The sequence below is a fragment of the Cicer arietinum genome, chromosome 5 (genome assembly GCF_000331145.2).
Source record: "Cicer arietinum cultivar CDC Frontier isolate Library 1 chromosome 5, Cicar.CDCFrontier_v2.0, whole genome shotgun sequence".
NCBI lineage: Eukaryota > Viridiplantae > Streptophyta > Magnoliopsida > Fabales > Fabaceae > Cicer > Cicer arietinum.
Genome location: NC_021164.2, coordinates 21,675,597 through 21,682,798, shown reverse-complemented (window position 1 = coordinate 21,682,798; position 7,202 = coordinate 21,675,597).

Genomic DNA, 7,202 nt, shown 5'->3' with positions numbered 1-7,202 from the left:
TGGTGTTTGGAAGGAAAACAAGTATGTTATTACTACAAGCAACCATACCACATGAACTTAAACTACCCAGTGCACCAGAGGCGTCCAACCCACACAAGCCCAACAATGGGATGGTCTTTGCTTTCACTGAAAAGAAAGGTATGAATCATAATCTAATAATTGGCATTGGATTCATAAATGAAATCCTTTTAATTATCATGTTTACCACTGGTGCATCCCATTTTTTTCATCTCTTCTGATTTTGTTTGACAACATAATCTTCCTCTATTTGAAATGTCTTTTTCCTTAGTTGTAAGCATTGTAGCTAAGAATTCAGTAGAGACCTCCTTAATATGCCACCAATGTCCAATCACCCTATATGATAGAGTTTTTCTAATAAACCTGATATGTTTGCCCTTTAAGGGGTTATACATAATATTAGGAATGGATTGGATGTCACACCATTCAGTAACTCTGGTTTGCCATGGAAAGAAAGTCATAATTCATCTAGGAATTTCCCAACCAAAGGAAACTAAATTCCCCTCGACCAATAGTTCTCAACTCTTCCAATGTCTAACCAATGGGGTTCAAGGCACACTATTACTACTATCCTCTAACTTAGGGTTTGAAATGGACTTGTCCAATATTCCTATAGTTAGTGAGTTTGAGGATGTCTTTTTAGAGAATGTGACATCCTTACCTTCTGAAAGAGAAATATAGTTCTTAATAGACTTGGTTCCTAGAACAAGGTCAATCTCCATTGCCTCTTACATGATGTTCCCATTAGAATTAACTGAGTTGAAAAACCAATTAGAGGATCTGATAACCAAGCAGTTTATCAGACCAAGTGGGTTCTCTTGGGGAGCTCTTGTGCTCTTAGTAAAGAATAAGGATGGCAATATGATATTATATATAGATTATAGAAAATTGAATAAAGTAATCATCAAGAATAAGTACCCTTTGCCCATCATTAATGACCTTTTAGACCAATTAGGATGAGCCACTGTGTTCTCCAAAATTGACTTGAGATCAGGATACCACCAAATTAGAATAAAATCAGAGGATGTCCCAAAAACAATATTTGAAACTAGGTATGGATGAATTTTTGGTTATGCCTTTTGGTGTTCATGGATTACATGAATAGGATTTTTTGGCCAGACTTAGATAAATTTGTGGTAGTATTTATAGATGATATAATAATATACTATAAGACTCTAGAGGAACATGCAAGTCATCTTCAAATAGTGTTGCAAGTACTTGTGAGTTTTGGATCTCAAAAGTAAAGTTTCTAGGCAATGTGATCAGTAAGGAAGGAGTGGCAGTGGATCCCTCCAAAGTAGAGACAATGTTGAAATAGGAACAACCTAGGAATGTGACAGAGATTGTTAAGACAAAATCTCAATTAGTGTTTTGATGTAAACAAACAAAGATTAATTAAGAATATTAATTATGATAATAAATAATATGTTAATCTAACATGTGTTTTTGAGTGTAATAATCAAATATAGGTATCAAACATTAAAAACGAAATCACACTTAAAATGAAGCAAAAATACAAATACAGAACAGAGAACGTTCTTGACAGAAGTCTGAAAAACGTAGAACGTTCTCAACATTTCTGAAATTTCAAGAACAAACGATCACCTCTGTTGAAGAAAGATTTGCTCTTGGATTTAACAATCATGTTATCAGTATTTTCCAAGGAATATACATGATTCATCTCAACAAAAGAATCCGTCCAAAATAAAAAGGATAAAAGCTATGGTTCATGATAAATCAAGCATGCTTATTCTCAATAGTCAAGACAAATCATTCTCCAACTTGATTGGCAAGAACGAGTAGTGTTCTTGAAGTGTACACTTCAATTGTATATATATGAGAGATATGCACAAGTGATAAAAGACCATGAAATATTGTCATTGATGGATCATTTGAAGGCTACATATCAGCTTCTTTATAAAGTAGTAAAACGGAGAATGCTCAGTCAAAAACATTATTGTTTTAAGTATGATCTTATCCACAAGACGACACATGAAAAATGGACCATTTCTAACGGTCATATGAGCTGTCATAAGCCTCATTGAAGCCTATAAAAGAAACTCCAAGCTTAAGGAAAAATCAGACATTCAATTGCAAAACAAACCATCAATTCCTTACAATCAACCTTGAAAGTCTCTCATATTCTTACATAGAATCAATTATGATTCCTAGTATTTTCACAAGAGTGATAGTACTAGATGGGTCCATAATATGTCCCTCAACTCATCTGAACCCTCTATCTTCCTATATCGACACACGTATTTGTCGTTTTCCATCAATGTCATTAGATGTTGTCGCATTTCTGTTATGTTAACTTTAAGTGATGAACGATATACTCGACGTGCATTTCTGTTATGTTAACTCTAAATCATTTAATGTCATATATATGTTTCTTGATTTGATCATGTTCTTCGTCACATCACCAAATACATATTGCTCTTCATGAGACAATCCACCTAAGAAAGAATGACTGGTCAATTTTTTGTCAACTCGTGGTTATGGAGACCACATACTACATGCAAATACCACCCCACACCAACACTTGATGGTGTTCCTCTCAATCAGGGTCCAAACTATCATATATTCAATCATCATTTATCTGCAACTAATAAGAACATATCAAAAATTAAGAAATATTGTTTACGTGATTTCAATTAACGTATCATATGTGAACTTAATTCACGCAAACTACATAAAATGAGTTCACGCAACCATACATGAACTGAATCCACATAGGTATCGCCTTCTTAATTGAGATCACACATACATGAACTAAACTGACGTACATTTACGTGAACTCAATTCATGTAGGTGTACATGAATTGTATTCATGTAGTGCTTGTAAATCTTTAAATTCCATTGCATATGCAAACTTAAATCACGTATCCTTACGTGAACTGTATTCATGTACCACCTTTAATTTCTTAAATTGCATCACATACGTGACAACATATCACCTAAGGGTACATGATTTAAATTTGCATACAATGTATTATTTACAACGTATGTGAATTGAGTTCACGTTAAATTTCCAGATTTTGAAAAAAACTACATACTCAAGCGCATATCAGTAAATATACCTTATTGATGACTTTAACCACATTATGAAGATGAGATTTATGTGATGTAAGTCATGAGTGAGTTGTGTGAATTTTGAATGAGTATGAATAATGATGTGTGAGTTATGAGGTTAATAATGGCGATGAAGAGAGAAATGAGGGTTATAAGGTTTAAAAAATGAGACAAATAAGAAAAGACATTTTGGGTCTTTGTTTTTATGAAAAATTTAAAAGGTGTGAGTAGTAAAATTGAAAAGGTTTATACAAGCTATAAAATTTTAAATATTTTCATTTTAAAATAATAGTATTTTTTAAATAAGGGTAAAAATGAAATAAAAAAGTTATAACTCATTTCGTTCCGTTCATTTTCCAAATAATTAATGAAAAATTTATTCGATACCATTATAAAATAACCAAACAATATAATGAAGTTTTTGTTCCATTCCACAACATTTCATTCCATTCCGCTCCATTGGTTTTAAGGGTTCATAGTTTGAGAGAAAGTAAAAGAAGTATCTAAGATAATTAAGCTTTATAAAATTCATTCTAAATCTGAGAAAAATTTGCTCAAACTAATCCCTCTTCGACAGCAAAACCTCCTTTCTCATGCTTTAATTGTCTGCAATCATAGACACTCAACAAATGAGTGCACTACAATTCATAGTATATGTTCAAAACTGATACCAAATCTTTAAGAAGATTGCATATCTTAAGTTGCAAGTTTTCTTTGACTATGAAGACATTTTATCTACTTTAATAGATTAAGTTCAGCATATTAAGTTTTATAGTGGAAATTGAAATTCAAAAAACATAATAGAGAAATAATTTCAATACAAATTTTAAAACACAAAGTCATTCATGTCGGAAAGAAGGTTGTGCCATTTGAATAACACAAGATATATTGTTCTTGTCAATTAACTTTTGAAATTTTCCTCTACTAAGCATAAAAGCAGGTCCATTAAGCAGATTTTCATTTAAAATACCATTAATATATCAATGATTATGTAGGTAATGTACAAGAACTTAAAAAAAAAACAAACATTATTCTCTGTCCCACTCACAATAACCGTCATATTTGTATACAAAAAATTGTCTTAAAATACTGTCATTTTTAGTTTCTAGTGGCAATTTAAATTTCTTTTTTTCAAATGTGCCCTCTAATTCACACTATATACATGACTCCCAATTTATTATTTTTCCACTTTGTATTTATGATATTTGAAATACACCAATAGTTAATAAAAATAATTTGATAAAAATACTATTTTCTCTTCTTCATTTATCATATTTTTGTAATTTGTGTAAAATAGTCAAATCCAACATTTATTTAGGAATGGATGGAGTAATTCAGAAGTCCATAGCTAAAATTTTGAAACCATATGTGAAAAAAGGATAGAAATGATAAGCACAAAAAACTTATTTGTAACTAGTGTTATCAACTAAATTCAACTTTCAACTCCAAATACGACTAATAAACATTTTATTTGACCGAAATACACCGTTTCGTTTTATTATTTTTTTTAACAAAATGAATAAATAAACACAGACACATAAAGCTAAGAGACCAACCTCACCCCACCTTCATTTTCCCCTTTAACTCTTTCTCTCTCGGCGATAACACTATACCCCATTATCTCAGCCCTTTTTTTTTACCCATACCTCACCCATCACTCTCTATTCTCTACTCTCTCTTCATTCATTCATATTTCAATAATTCTAATTTTCACCTTCACTCATGACTCTACTCAACATTCACCTAGAAACCCTAGTCACCACTGTCTTCGTCGCACAGTTGAAAATCCTTCACCCATCGTTTCTGTTTTGATTTGAATCATAGTCACTTCTATCTTTGTAGCTGTCACTACCATTTATCGTCACTAAGAACGAAAATGTTAGTATTTATTGTATAATGTTTCTGATTTTCTTTTGCATTTTATGAGTTTTTTTTACATTTTAAAGTTGTTGAGGTTTTCTTTTGTTCTTGGTTTGATTTTTGAATCTATTTTGGGTTTCTGATTTTGTTTTGTGTTTTATGATTTTTCTCACATTTTAATTTTTGTTGAAGTTTTGTTTTAGTTATGGGTTTGATTTTTGAATTTGTTGTGGGTCTTTTTAGGGTTGTTGTTAATGGTCTTTTAAGGTTTTTTTATAATTTTTTTATGGTTAATATTTATTGTATAATGGGTCGGTTTCTGATTTTGTTTTTGATTTTATGTTTTTTTGATTTTTGTGACATTTTAAACTTGTTGAATTTTGTTTTTGTTCATGGTTTGATTTTTGAATTTGTTTTGGATTTTTTAGGATTTCATTTTGGGGTCTTTTATGGTTTTTTTTTTTGTTAAGTAGGATTCAATGTGTTTAACTTAGGGTTATGGTTGTCTTTAAGGTTATATTTAAACATAATTTATGATTCTATAACATAACTATTGTTTTTTTTAAAATATATGGTAATTAATAAATGTATGTTTATGCCTAATTTTTATTCTTATTTTTTATTTCAATTTTTTTTTTTGTGATGTATGATATGTGTTTTCTACATGCATCATTCTTTTTTTTTTTTTCTTTTTAGTTTAGTATATGCTTCTGTTTTTATATTAATGCATGATTCTAAATGTAATATATTGTTGTTTTTTTTTTCTAGTTTAATATATGCTTCTGTTTTTATCTAAATGTAATGTATTTTTTTTTTCTTTTTCTAAATGCATACTTTTGTTTTTTTATCTCTCTAAAATGTGTTGTATGATAATTTCTTTTATCATCCTCTTCGTTTGGACTAAGTGCTTGAGACGATGAATGTTCATCTTCTTCAAATTTATCCATATTTTCTAAAGAAAAATGATTTTCTTAGTTTATGCATTTCCAAGAATAACTGTTATTGTTGATGAGCAAGAATGAATACATGTTATCAAATCTTTGAACTTGTATTTTATGAAAAAATTAGTGAAATATGGTTTCAAGCTTGTCTATGTATACTTTCAATTTTTAGAAAATTTTGAATGATTTTAATAAAAATTTAAAGTTTATTAAGTAAAGGTTAAAGTCATGAGTTATAATTTTTTTTTTAAGATTTCATGTTTCATGAATTAAAATATAAACTTATTGAAAAATATATATTTTGAAAAGGATGAAAATATTTCAAAGAGTTAGAACTTTGAAAATAGAAAAAAAATTCATAGATATTTATTTTTGTGATTATGTTGTTATGAGGTAAATTATTTTAGTCTAAAAAAAATGTAGTAGATCAAACTTGTAGTTATTTGAGGGAAAAAAATGAATTACGACAAATTTGAAAAAAAATTGTGGTTGTGTGAAAAATTATGAGAAAAATAATTTAAAATGTTTCAAATAATTGTTAGTGAATTCAATGAAAAATTTAAGGATGTTAATTTCTAAAAGTATGTTTTATATGTTGAAAGTGTGTCGTGGAATAATTCTATTAGTCCTTACTCGTTGTAAACTCTTTTAGTGAAATATACTCTAATGGGTTAGGAGTAAGAAAGAGTTTGTAAGGTAGTTAATGTAAGTCATGAGCTTCCCTGATCATGTTTTTGATTTAATTCCCAAACATACAATACATATGAAGTATTTGATTGATCTAATGATTTGAATTGAGAAACATTTCAGGCAAACAAGCAGACACTATACACTTGGAACAAAAGCTTGGAACTCAAGGAATCAACCAAAATTGGAGGATGTGCTTGAGAAAGATGCAAATATGTATAGTGTGATTAGTTGTCATAGTAGTTGTTTTAGTAGACTAATCACTATGATTTCATACTTAAGCATTTGCCAAAGAAAGTAAATCAATCAACTAATAAGTCAATTGATGAATCAATTGGGCAATCGATTGTCTGATTGGGAAATCGATTACTTAAAGGTTCTTAGTGAAACCTGAGTTCTGGGCTTAATCCAATCTATTGGACAATCGATTGGGACATCAATTGAGTAATCGATTGTGTGATTCACAGTACCAACCTATTACTGAATCAATTGATTGGCAAATCGATTGTGACAAAGTTTTTCATCAGGAATAAGTTCTGTGATCCATCAAATCGATTGGGACATCAATTGAATTAGATTTCTTAAACTACAAGTTTTGTGATAATCGATTAGGTAATCGATTGA